Consider the following 14,295-nt stretch of genomic DNA (forward strand, 5'->3'; position numbering starts at 1 on the left):
GAGGGAGGCGGGCCACCAGGGCAGCTGTAGCGTGCAGCCCCCCAAGTGCTGGGCGGCCACCCGCCCACGGGCCAGGCTGGGAAGGCAAGGGTGCAGATGCTGCGGGGATTGCGAGCTGTGCCTGCAAGGCCTGGGTGCTGCTGCTCTAATGGTATTGGGCACAGGAGCATCACCCCTGAGCCCCGCACCACATTCTCCCCAGCTGGGGTTGGCTGCCCTCAGGACCGGTGACAAACCAACCAGATCCTCTTCAGCCTTGGGGACTTGGGGTCAATGCCCCAGTGCCCTCAAATGCCTCTTGGGCCTGAGCTCCAGGAACGATGTGGCTTCAGCCTGCAAGGAGAGAGAGAATCACAATGAGCTAATAGGCCCACGTGGCCTCCATCCCAGCGTGGGGCAGGAAGGAGTCAGATGTGAGATGTGCCTGTGGACCCAGAGAACGGGCTAAGGTGAGGGCCTGGTGGGCTCAGCCTTAGGCAGGAATGGCAGATGGATTTCACCTTGAGGGCCAAGCTAGATTGGCTGCTATTGACCCCCGGATGTGAACAGAGACCATCGGAGGTTGCAGCTGGACTCAGTGCAAAAAGACTGCTGTGACTGATTCCTGTCTGCCGGGGGCAGAGGAAGGAAAATGTATCTGCCAGCCCTGGCCTGGAGGGAGGGGAAAGATTGGGGGTGTGGAGTGTCCTGCCTTGAGCTTAGGGGAAGTGTGATATTGGGCTGTGAGGGGGGAGACAAGGAAGGGCCCTAGGCCCCGCAGAGGGTCCCACCAGCTCCCTCCTATGGGACCTGTGGGTCAAACCCCAAGGCAGGCAGGGGAGATGGAGAAGGAGGGTGTAGGCATGTGTCTAGGGGCTGCAGATGCTAAGCGGAGAAAGGTCATGGGCACAGGAAGATGGACAGTTTCAGTGGGGGGCGGGGCTAGAGCTCCCAGGGACTGTTTTTGGCTGATGGTCACTATATGAACTGGGTGCATAAAGGGGCACCCACCAGCAGCTTTAGAGGCCCGTGAGCACAGTGTGGACTATGTCTCCTGGGCCAGTCCCTTGGCCTCTTCTGGCCCCTGCCCAGCCGTTCTGAGCCTGTTCCCTGAGGGAGGGAGGCAGTGGGTCACTTATCTCAGAGGCCCTGGGGAAGAACCCGCATCAACAGGCAGGCACAGGGAGACCACTGCAGCCTGGTCACGTGTAGCCACCACGGGGCCCACACAGGCAGACCCTCTAGAGCCAACCAGAGCTACACTGGAGGGTGGCAGCCTTCTCACAGTGGGCCCACAAGCCCCAGCCAGTGCGGGCACCTCCTCAAGCTTAGTCAACAGGTGGGGCGGGCGGCCCAGGGAGCTGCGGGAGCCATTGGGCACAGCTGGCCACGCCCCTGCCTGGCTGCCAGCTGCTCCCCACCGTCATCACCCAGGGAGTCGAGTTTCCGCGGGGATGACTCTGCTCATTCCTGCCCACCCTGTCCCCCAGCTGCTCATTGGCCCCATCGTGTGCGTGGGAGTGTGGATGCGTGAGCACGCGTTCACACACACGCACACACACCCAGCCCGAAACCCCCTCCCAGGGTCCCCATAGTTTGTACCCTGCCACTTAGCACACGCCTTCCCGCCTTCAGCTCCATCACCAATCCCACATACACACCCGTACAGAAGATGCTGACCTGCCAGGTGACCCTGGAGGGACCCCACGGCTGCTGGGCACCCTCCCAGTTCACAGGCCCCGCTTGGCAACAGTCCCCTGGGCTATGCTGCCCACTCTCCTCCACAGAACCCAAGCGGGACCACAGATGCCAGGCGGGCTCCAGCCCCAGCACTTGGAACTACACTCACCAGAGTCAACAGAGGCCCCCAGCGGACAGCCCCGGTGGTTTCCGCTCAACTCGCCCTCCCTCCAGCACCTCACACTGGCACCGAGAGAAGAACCAGGCTGCCCCTCTGGCCACTCTCCCTCCCCTCTGTGAGCCCCTCCTTCCTGCTCCTGGGAGATGCTGCTCCTCCAGGCCCTGGTCTATAGCCCAAGCACAGCACGAACCTCTCCCCTGGTCTCCTCTGGCACAGGCAGGACCACCACTCACCTTCCTTCTGTGGTCTCTATAGTTTTACCAAATCTGTTCCCACGCCCCTGATGGCCCCACACCTGTCAAGTCACAGATCATGTCACCCCCCTGCTTCCCACTGCTTAATAGTGTGTCCATACTCCTCCACGTGGCCTTCCTGAGGCCTTCCATGATCCGATCCCTACCTTGCCAGCAACCCCTTCCCACCCTCTGGCCATGCTACCTCCCTTTTTACAAATGGACCAAGCTAGTCCCATCCCACCCATGCCTTTGCTTATGGTCTGTTTGCCTCCTGGAGTACCCCCTCTTTGTTGTCTTCCTGGGGAGCTTTAATTTACCCTTCCAGACTCAACCTACACAAAAAACACTGCCTCCAGGAAGCCCTCCTTGAGCACCCCGGCTGAGAAGATCAATCCTTTGTGCCAGCAGTGTGCCTAATGCTCAGTAAAAGTTTATCGAATGAATGAATGAGTTCCAGGAACGCTCCACCTTAGCCCCTTTCTCCGAGCCTTCAGTCCTTCCACCCTGCACCTCCTCCCTCTCCACCAGATCCCTCACTTTACTTCCCTCCTTTTCCACTCTCAGTTACAAGAGCCATCATCACAATCCTGCCCTAGAAAGCACCCCCAACCCCTGCCTCCTCTGTCCTTCCATCCCACTCGCCTGGGGAAGCCCCAGCCGCCTGTCCCAGCCCTGCTGCCCTGAGTCAGCCCCTGGGCAGCAGGACATTGCTGGAGCAAAGGCAGGCGCTGGCTGGCCTCACGCTGACTTCGTGGCCACAGACTCCAGGTGTGCCCTCCACTCTGCCCTGTGAGCGCAGGTTTCCCTGGTAGCCTCACTTTTCCATGTTTGGGGAACAACCATTTCACGTCTTCTCTTCTTTCCTCAAACCTCCCGCTCCCTCCCCATGATGCTCCCGGCTGGTGACTTGGCCTCGAGTCTTCGTGGAGAGAACACAGGAGTCATCACACAGTCCAATGGGTGCACCCACCTTCGCTGCCCCACCCCTTCTTCCTCCGCCCAAGCCAGCCAGGCCTTCCACTTGGGCTCAGGCCCACCCGTCTTCCCTTCCCAAGACCTTACTCTCTACCTGTCACCTCTCTACCACCATCAGCGACTCCCTCCTTCAAAACAATGGCAGCCGTGACAAAAACTACCCTCCTGGCCTCCCACCTCCCTCATCGGTTGCCCTATTTTTCTCTTCCTCTTTACAAACCAGCTTCTTGGAAAGTGTCTACACCAGCTGTCTCTCCTTCTTTACCTTTCATTGGCTCTCCAACCCCTTCCAACCTGGCTTCCTTTTCCCCAACTCAACCGACGCGGCTTTTGTCAAGTCACTAGCACCGTCCCCGGTGCCAAGTCTGCTGAACACGTTTCTGTCTTCACCTTCCTCAGCCTCTCAGGAGCATTCAACCCAGTTGGCCGCAGCCCCCTTCTGGAATGCTCTGCTCTCTCGGCCTCCATGAGGGCACACCCATGGTTTCCCTCCCGCCTCTCTGGCTGTTCCCTCTCCATTTCCTGTGCTCATCCCTCTTTCTCTCCCCAATATCTCAAGTTTCTCAAGACTCAGTCTGGCTCTGGATGGCATTCCTGTGACTGTAAATAATGTTACAGGAACATGAGAAACTTCCCGTTCGAACTCCACACTGATACATTCTACTGGCTACCAGACCGTTCCATGTGGGTAGCTAACAGGCACCCCAACCTGCCGTGTCTGGAATGACACACTTGTGTTCTTCCCATAGTCTATTCCACCCACAGTCTTCCTCAGCCCAGGAAATGGCATCACCATCCATCAGGTACTCAAGTCAAAATTCGGGGTGCCTCTTTGAATTCTCTTTTTTCCCTTCATCTTCTATATTCAGTCTGTCCAAAGTTCTGCTAATACCATCTCCAAAATATCCCTAACCTCACCTTTTCCCCCTGGTCCCTATCACAGTAATCTCTTGCAATAGCCTATTTCCTGCTAACTGGTTTGTCCTGTCCCCTCCAAATCAGTCCCACAAAGCCACCGATGACCTTTTAAAAACAAGAAATGAATCATGCTTCTCCTGCTTAAATTTCTCCAGTAACTTCCTGTCGCACTTAGAATAAAACCTAAACAAATGCCTTATGATCCAGCCCCTGCCTACCCCTCCCCCCGCTCACTCTGCACCAGCCCCGGCCTCCTTCCAGCTCCTTGACCACTGGGACCGCGTGTGCCCTTTGGCCCTTTGCTCTCCTGGAGCTCTCATCCCCTCCCTTTTCACACGCTGTTCCTTCTCACCTGGACTAGGCTCAAATGTCTCTTCTCCAAGAAGGTTTCTCCTCCTCTAGCCTCCATCACAGTCCCCTGCATTTTCCTTGACATCATTTATCATAATTGGCAATGGCTTGTTTATTTGACTGGTTTATTTGTCTGTCTCCTCCCCTAGACTAAAACGTCAAGAGGGCAGGAACTGTCTAAGTTACCATGGCCAGTTCCAGCAATGGGCACACAGGAGGCACTCAATTCATGTTTGCTGAAAGAATGAGGGGGTGAGGCCTTGCATATAGACCTTTCCAGGGATAAATGGATTCTGACATATTCCATCCATCCATCCATCCATCCATCCATCCATCCATCCATCCATCCATCCATCCGGTTCATAAGCCAGAAGCTGAGCCAACCCTGAGTAGGACACAAAGATGTACTCGTTGGGCATCCTGCCTTCCGAGAGCTGATAGTGGGGTTCTCGGTAGCAGTGGGCACACGTGACTATGATACGAGGAGAAAGTGATGCCCTCCCTAAAGCGGGGAGGTGAGTGTGCTACAGGAATTCAGGTGGCTGAGTACTTACGTCCAGGTCAGGGAAAGAAAGATGTGATTTTTTTACCTGGGCTTCAAAGATGAGTAGGTTATGAACACCAGGAAGTGGAGGGAAAGGACACTCCAGGGAGAGGGAACAGCCGGAGCAAAGACGGAGGAAGGACAGAGGGAACTACACTTGTGTCAGCCTTTGTTTAGGAGGTTGTGGGAGGTGGGTTGGAAAGCTGGTCCAGGGCCTTAAATGACAGGCCAGGAAGCCTGGACATCATCTTGCTGCCTTGGAGAGCCCCTCACAGGGGCAAAGGGTCGAGGTGCCTTGTGCCCACCCTTTCAATGTATCTAGAGTAGACAGGACAAGCTATGTTGGGCACCAGTGGAGGAATGAAAGGACACCTGGGACCTGTGCACAGTGAGTTCCTGGCTGCGACAAACATCACAATGTCCCATATCGTGGGTTGGGTATTGCGCTAGCAGATCTCCATGTGGCTCCTCCAGCCACAACCTGGAGTAAAGGGGGCCAAGGAGGCAGCTCGCTCCAGCCTCGGCTCTGTTCCTCAGATGTGGCAGCTAAAGGCTTCCAGGGGGCTCCAGGCAACCTCTTCCCACTGAACTTAAGAATGTTGGAGATGCAAGGATCCAAGAGATCAAGGAATCCAACCCCCTCATTTTACAGAGGGGAAACTGAGGCCCAGCGAGGAACAAACTACCTCCAGATCACACATTTATTCATTCAACAAACATTTCCTGAGCATCTGTTCTGTGCTGGGCTCTGTTCTGGGAGCCAGCGATAGAGCAGCAGCGAAGTCCCTGTCCTCACCAAGCTTGCATTCCAGAGGGAGGAGGCAGATAATAAATAGGGAAGCAAATAAGATAATTTTAGAGAGTGATAAATGAGAGGCCAAGCCAAAATTAAAATGCAGCTCCCTGGGTGCCAGGGCCAGAGCCCATTTGGTAAGTGAGAAGCCCCATTGGAACCGGCGTCGAAACGGAAGTTTGGGGAGAAGTGGTGGGTAAAGTTAGGCCATCTTGGGGGCCTGGAGGTGGTGAGAAGACAGGGACGGGTGGGGGAGGAAGGGTCGAGAGTCACGGAGCCAGGTGGGGCCAGCTGTCTGCAGGCAGTGAGCCCAGGGTGAGGACACTGGAGGGTGAGGCGTCTCTTCTCTGGAGCTGGTCCAGCCCAGCATTGTCTCTCTCTCTCTCTGTGGGGCTGCCAGATCGGAACACCCAATTCCAGATATAGTCTGACCACACAGAGAGGCCTTTTCTCCCTGGCCCGGACACCCTTTGTATTCATTCATCCCAACATGACATTGCTGCTTCAGCAGCCCACTCACAAGGTGGAGTTTGCAATCACCCCTGTGATTTTGCCTCATGAGCTGTGGTCAAATTAGATCTTCCCCATCTTATAAATTATGCAATTGATTTTTTTTTAAATCCAGGTGGACCTCAACAAAATACTTGAAAATTGAATCCAAGAGTGTATAAAAAGTATTATAGGACTAAGTGGGATTTATCCCAGGTATACAACGCAGGTTCAACATTAGAAAAGCAATTGCTGTAAGTCACCACATCAATAGGCTAAAGAAGAAATACCACGTGATTATATTAACAGATGCAGAAAAAAAGCATTTCACAAAATCCAACACCCATTCATGATAAAAACTCTCAGCAAACTAGGAATAAAGAGGAACTTCCTCAACCTGATAAAGAACATTTACAAGAAACCTACAGCTAACATAGTATCTAATGATAAAAAACCGGAAACTTTACCACTAAGATCAGGAACAAGGCAAGGATGTCACCTCTCACCATTCCCTTTCAATATCGCACTGGAAGTGCTAGCTAATGCAATAAAACAAGAAAATGAAATAAAAGGTATACTGATTGGGAAGGAAGAAATAAAACTGTCTTTGTTTGCAGATGACATGATTGGCTATGTACAAAATCTGAAAGAATTAACGACAAAAACTCCTGTAACTAATAATAATTTAGCAAGTTTTCAGGATGCAAGGTTAATATAAATCCAGGTGTAGGATATTACACCTACCTCTACTTAAGTTCCTCTTGTTCATTGCACTCCTCCACCTGCAGTCTTTTGTGAAAGCCTGTTGGATCTTGATTTTCCCCTCTCAGTTCAAGGCCATCCCTCACAGCTGGGTGTCTGTGATCCTGATTATCCCAAATTATTGGTCAAACAAGGCTCAGGACAGACACTACTACTCCCCTCCCTCCTGCCGACATATGCTTCTAGAATCTTCTCTCCTAGAACATATATGCTTTCAAGAAGGGTCCTTCAAGCATCCAGAAACCCGCATAGCTGCACTGAATCAGCCTGAAATCCCCCAAGAGCCTCAGCCATGCCCCTTCAGCCTATGGTGTAAAAGCCGCTGTGAGAAACTATCCTGTAAAATGGAAAATGGGTGTGGCCTGCCCCTCAGAGGCTGTCTCCTAGGGCATATCCTCGAGGATGTAGAGGTAGCTTGCTGACCTTGTTCAGGCCCCAGTCACCAGCCTTCCTGCCAACCAAGCATTCTCTTCATCTCTAGCAAAACTTCTGGTCACCCACCAGGGTTTGGCTGTTTGGTTTCTCTGTGGATTGGGAGCAAAATTATCTGCAGCTGTATGTGGCCAGAGAAGACCCCTCAAACTATCATCTACAATGGGGGCTCAGACTTACAACTTTCTGGGAGACTGAAACAGGTCCAAACTTTTTCTGTCCTGGCCAAAGACAGCATCCGGCATCCAGTGGCCTACTTCCCAAATTCCTACATTCCCTCTGTGGCCTAACTCCAAGAATACAAAATGGATCCCCATGTCCCCCTAGTTGTAAATCTCAAGTCACAGCTTTTTCTCAGCTAGGGCAGGGGTAGTCTGGGGTTGGGGATGGGAGGGCAGCTGTGTTGTTTCTTTGGCAGCACTTAGGGTCTTGGCCTTGATAGGCCAGGGGCCTGGAGGAAGTCACCCGGGTGGCCCCCCTCCTGGTCTAACACTCTCTGCAGAGGAAGTTGGCCCCAAGGAGTCTTGGAGGGTGGCCTGAAGCCCAGAGCCGAGTGCAGAAACCTCCGGACTTTCAGGAGCCCTGGGAGTTCTGGCAACAGTCGGGGTCACATGGGATGCTCCTGGGTGTGGGCTGGGCTGATGCTGATTGCATTTTCCCTGTGAGGCCCACTGGGTCAAAACAAACCCTTTTCCAGGCAACTGATTCAACCAGCCTGATGATCTCTCCTCCCTAAAGGGTAAGAATGACAGTGGTGGCCACATTTATTTTGCACTTACTGTATGCCAAGGTTGGCTTCCTGTTCAGGATATGTTGGCAGCCCCTCTTCCTCAATCAGCTCTGCACTCTGCCAATTCCCAAAGGTCTCTCTAAGAACATTCATTAGATTTTCCCCCAACTTGCCTCCTCCTCCCAAACCTGACCTTTTCTCTCCAACCGGAGTGCTTCTGGTTGGCTAGGGGCCCGATGAAATAAAAACCTACAAATGGTCTGTGTTTCGGTTTTGTGAATTGTGTTCCCTTCCCACTAACCCCTCCCAGCCTATCTGTGGGCCCTGGAAGTCTTTTCTCCCCAAAAGCAAAGGCCTGAGAGTGAGTTTCTCCTTCTAACACTGAGCCTTAAATCAGAGGAATTTATCTCATCTCAAAATATAGAATTCTAAGCCTCAATCAGCTTGGAAAAGAGTCTATTTGGGGTGGAGGGGTTGGTCCTCTGGTCCCCAAACTTCAGCACCATTGAGCTGACACGCATAGGCCCATGAAGCAGAGACTTAAGAGCTATTTTTTGATGGAAAGCAGTCATGGATACATTTATTCGGTGCTTACTGTGTGCCAGGCACTGTTCCCAGTGCTTCAAATTCATCATCTCAGCTAACAAGTGGCAGCGCAAGGATTTGAATGCAGCTCTTTGACGCCAAACCCATGTGCCTGCTACTACAAACACTGCCTCCCTACAGCCCCTTGGAGACCTGGGCTGGGCATGGCCGCCCTCCCCCAGTACAGGGCTCACCCAGGTTGAGGCCCCAGGCTCACCCAGTCTGATCCTCACCCGTGTGTCCTTGGGCCAAGCCCCTGAATGGTGTGGGTTGGGGTAGGAGTCTGGTAGGACCAGGCTCAGGCCTCCTGGAACCTCATGGTGGGAGCTGTGGGTGGTGGGGCCTACAGGCCAACAGTTTGATAAAGAGATTTCTTCAAGGTTTGGTTTTTATTTGCACTGATCGATCCTCACATACCCCTAACTCCCTCTGCAGCCCACTTGTGCGTGTGAGAATGTGCACACACACGCACACACACACAAACACCTTGCTGCCGTGAGTCATTTCTCAGCTGGTCCAAAGGCTGGAAAGGCTGATTAGTTCAGACTTGGGGCTTCCTACCCTCTGCTGGCTTAGTGATTTCCAAGGAGCAGCCAGGCATGGTGACCCAGGCTCCATGGATATCCCCCACCCCCCAAACATGTGTGCACCTTTCCTTGCACACACGTCTAGGGCCACTGCCTGGCCCTTGAGCAGAGCCTCCCCTGCACACAGGCATTGCGGAGCTGCCTCCCTTCATGCCCGGTCCCCACATCTGCTCCTACCTGTGTTACCGCCCCGGTGCCTGCCTCTGTTTGGCCTCTGCTCTCCTCTCTCTCTGCCCCGCACCCATCACCCCTCCCAGACCACAGATGACAGGCCTTTTTCCTGCCTTGAGTCCACCAAGAAGCCACCAAGAGGGCTGTTCGAAACTGATCCTGAGCCTGGAGAATTCCAGGACTAACCTGCCTCCCTAATCCCTCCATCAACCCTTAACCATCTGGGCAGGGTGGGCTTTGAGCTCGAGCCCCAGGCCCCAGCCAGGCCCCGGGAGCTGGGGTCATGGTCACCAGCACTAGGATGAGTGGCCCTCTAGCTGCCTGAGGATTTGGGGCCTATGACCTGAAACCTCCAAGAAAGGTGGATGGACTGTGTCCTGCCCTTCAGCCAGCCACTCGCGGCTGCCACTTGCTCAGAGAACTTGCTCAACCCCAGAAACTGCTCCAGGGATGTTTTCTTACCAACTACCTAATAAAAGACCCTTCTCCAAAGTAAGGCCTATGGAGAACTTAGAAGCCTCAGAGAGGACGAGAGTCACCGGCGGACCTTACTAAAGTGAGCAGGAGGGACCCCGCTTGGCTGCTTTGGCTTCACAGCTCTCAGCTCTCACAGCAACACTTGCAAACTCCTGACGCTCCCAGAAGCAGCTCTGCAGTCCTTCTATAAAGGGGTCCCCCTCACCTGAAAAATACACCCCTCCCAGCCACACAGGGATAAGGTTGCCCTGCTTCCTGCCCGGCAGCCCCACCTTCTTGCAGCTCCTTCTTGGTCTGTTACCCCCCAGCCCCCCAACAGTAGACGTTTGTTGTAGAATCAGCCTGGGAACAGCCTCAGTGGTTACCTACTGGTTAACGCTGTAGAGCAGATTACTTGCCACTCATTGTTCTGGGCACCTCACGTCATGAGCTCCTTTAATTTTCACCATGATCCTATTGTTATTACTGCATTTCACAGATGAGGAAACTGAGGCACAGAGAAGGTCAGTAAACCCCCAGAGGTTATTTACATAGTAAACTAGGGCTGGAAGCCTGGCCCTCCAGCTCTTGAAAGAGGCCTTGGCTCTTAACTGCCAAGCTACATCTCCATGACCTTCCATGGCCTATCTGGTGGGGGGGTTCACAAACCAGTTCAAAAACAGTGGGGTCGGGTGACTACCGCACTTTCCATCTCTGCCAGGGGTCCTGCAGGGAGGGGGTGGCCTGCCCTTGGAGGGATACAGCCCTGAGCTCCTCGAGCCCCTCCTGCTCCTCCAGCTGACCCACATCCCCAAGGAGGGCTGTTGACTGAAAACTGCTGGGAATAAAAATAGCTGTTGCTGATGAGGCAGATTGGGGGCCAGAGCACATGAAAGGCCTGGGGCAGGGGTGGTGGAGGTGAAGTTACCGGGGTTCCCCAGCTCTGTAAGCACCTTCTGAGGGAGTTGCAGGGAGACCAGGCCTATCCCCGCCACTGCAAAGCTGGGGACACACACCCCTAGGGCTACCCATGGGAACCCGCTGCCCCCCGGGCCTCAGTAATGAGCTCCTCCTGCACCCAACCTGCACCAGGGTCAGCTTCTCCCTAGGGAGCAGTGACCTTGGCCTCTGTGGACAGAGCCCTGCTACTCACTGGCATATGCCCCTGATAAGTGACAGGACCCTCTGGCCTGAGCCCTCCTGGTAAGGGGAATCAAGAGACAGAAGGTTGGTATAACCCGCACTGTGGTTGTTGACATCCTGTCTCCCTACCTGCTCTCCAAGGCCCCCAGGCTCAGATTTTTTATTTATCTTCATTGCATCTCTCTCCAATCGCCTGGAGGGAGCCTTTCTACCTCTCTCTGTAAGGTCCAATCCATCTCTCCTCTCTGACTACCCCTCCCCCCTTGGCTGTGCCCCCACCCCCTTCCTGCCATTATCTACACTTTTCTCTGTTCTTGTGGCTAGAGTTGCCCCTAAAGGCAGGGACCTTGTCAAGACCACCCCCAACCTTGGCCAAGAGCTCTGTCTTCGGCATCTGATTCAGAGTTTCCCCTTGGCCTGGATCTGGGGTTAAGGCACAGAAACCGTGGCGACAGACGCTGCTGGGCAGCCCTGACACTCAGGCCAGCCTAGAGCTGGGAAGGTGACCTCGAGTTCTGACCCCCTACCCCATGCATGTTCCCAACCAAATGACAAGCAGTGTGGGGCTGAGACAGGGCCACCTAGGAAGGACCCTTCATTGCCTTCCCTAAACCCTGCCAAAGTTCCAGCCAATCCTGGGAGAAGCCTGGGAGGAAGATGAGGGTGGACCCTCAGGCTATGTCTGGGCCCCTGTGTTGTCCCCCACAGGTGGTGTGGCTTCAAATATTAGTGTGATGACCACAACTGTCCACACCCCTGCCATAGAGTGAGGCCGCCAGCCATGGGCAGGGGACTGGGGCTGACCGAGAAGAGTCTGGAGGGTCCCGGGAGAACCAGCCGTCTCTGCCTTCAACCCCAGCCCTGCACTCCCCGAGTCTCCTAAGCTCAGTTGAGGGACCCCCCCGGGGGGGGCAGTCACAGCCTTGGTCACAGATGAGAGACAATGCACCCCCCTGGCTCTACCCCACCTCTCTGTCAGCCGCTTCTCTCCAGACTGGCCACCCGGCCGGAGGTTTGTCTCCACCTCCACTCCAGAGCTGGCTCATCAGATGGTCTTTAAGGCTCCTTCGGGCTCTAACCTTCTCGGGCCCTGGGGTGATTTATTTCTCCGCAGACCCCTGCTGCCGGTCATATGGGTGGGAGTGGGACATGTCTAGTCCCCACCTGGAGGGCCACCTCCCCACAGTGGGGCTCTGTGAGCCCTCATCTTGACCTGGTCCCCTGCCCTGATCCGGTGCCCTGAGCAGGGGGATGGGCGCCCAGACACAGTACCTAACCCAGAGGACTGGGAAGGGGCTCAGGCCTCCCCCCACCCCAGTGCATCCCTGGAAAGCCTCAAGCAGCCCCCTCCCCACCCTCAGGGCCCTCTAGACGGGACTTCCCAACCTTTTGAACAAATGCCCCCGTCTGGTAAGCAGCAACCCTCAACCCACTGCCCTTCAGAGCCACACGCCGCTCCAAACACCATCCGGCTCTGCTCAGACCATGCCTCCTCCACTGGCCACTGCCGCCCTCCCTGCCAGCGTCCCGGGGCCCACTCTGCCAGCAGGAGGGGGCTGCGCTCGGCCCTGGCACCGCGCCCCTGCCCCAGCTCCTGCCTCCGTCCTGCCCTGAGTCTCCTCCTGGGTCCCCCAGAGTCTCCCCAAGCTGGCCCCATCTTTTCCCCCTCGCTACCGGCTTTCCGGCCACAATGCCAGAGCCACTCCTCGGGCCCCCTCCCCTTCCCGGCTTCTCGGGGCAGGAGCCCGGCTGAGCCCCAGGGAGCAGAGGGGCAGGGCGGGCAGAGCCGGGAAGGCGCAGCCGGAGACGCGTCCTCTGCTGGCATCTCACAGATTCCAGTTTCAGAGCAAAGGGGCCGCCGCCACCCCCACGGCCCGCCTCTCCTCCCCCCACACCCCTGCCTGGGCCGCGAACAGGCCCCTCCACTCTCCTCTCCTGAAGAAATGCAGCCCGGTCTCTGTCCCTTGTGTCACCCCGTGTCCGTCTGGAGCCAAGCCTTAGTCAGTGGGCCATTTGTGACCAGGGCGAGGGTGAGGACCCTTCCCGAGGGCAGAACAGCCAGCCAGGCAGGGGCACAGAGAGCAGATGGCAGGGCAGAGAGAGGCAAGTTTGGGGACAGAGGGTCAAGGCACTGGGACCTTCGGCGGGGCAGCCGAGGAGCAGGGCACGGTGTGGGCGGGAGGGCAGAGGTGCCCAGAGCGGAGTGGTGATTCGTCAGAGCCGGGCTGGGCTGGGGGCCGTTGCCCTGCCCCTCGGGGTGGCCTAGCCTCGGGGTGCCAGCCCAGGAGGGGCGCGGAGGGGCGCAGTACTCACTGTGGGACGGAGCGGAGTGCCGGCTGTCATGCCCACCTCGGGCTGAGGCTGGGACTCTGGGGGACTTGGCCGGGGGGCCGGGCCAGCGGGGACAGCTGCTGCCGCTGATGTCACGGGGTCATGAGTGAAACCTGAGGACTGGGCCAGTCTTCAGGTGGGAGCCTCAGCCGCACTGGCCTCACTGGGGGTGCTCTGGGCACATCCTGGGACAGCCTGGGCTGGGGCTGGCCGACCCAGGAGCGACAGAGTGACACACTCGCCCACTCACACCCGCACACACACACATAAGGGCACACATACGAGCCCATACACGCGGTTGCTCTCCCTCCCGTGACAAACGTACACAAACTCATTCTTGCACGTGAACCTCCTTTCACACTAATTTCCAGAAACACTCCCGTGGCACACACATGCACTCACACACACTCGTGTACAAGCCCCAAGTGCTCACACACTCACACACGCTCGGCCACACATGTAAATCACTTTCGTACACTCACAGCAACGCTTCTGCTGCGTGTTACACCCATGCACACATGTGTGCTGCTCACGCCTCAGACACACCTCACACTCGCACAGGCTCGTGCATATGTGTGGACTGTTACGTTGTGTAGCCCTATGCTCTCTTGTCAGATGAACACGGATGCCACACCACGGAGCTAGACTTGTATGGGGCGTACATCTGTGTGCACACTGCCGCTCGCAGTCCAGCACACGCATTTGTGCGTTTCCACACGCGTTACTTACACCTGTGCGGTGGCCTGCCCACATACAGCCTCCTGCTCACACCTACAAAGGGCCGCCTATGCGTACCTGCGGTCACTAGATTTTTATCCAGTGAATGCCTATCTGTCCACTTATGCCTACACATCACATACCCAGACGCACCTAAACATCACACCCAAACACGCCCACACCCCCACACACCTACACAACATACCCCCACACATCACACCCAGACACAGCCACG

This window comes from Miniopterus natalensis, chromosome 17 (genome assembly GCF_054644295.1).
Source record: "Miniopterus natalensis isolate mMinNat1 chromosome 17, mMinNat1.hap1, whole genome shotgun sequence".
Classification (NCBI taxonomy): Eukaryota; Metazoa; Chordata; class Mammalia; order Chiroptera; family Miniopteridae; genus Miniopterus; species Miniopterus natalensis.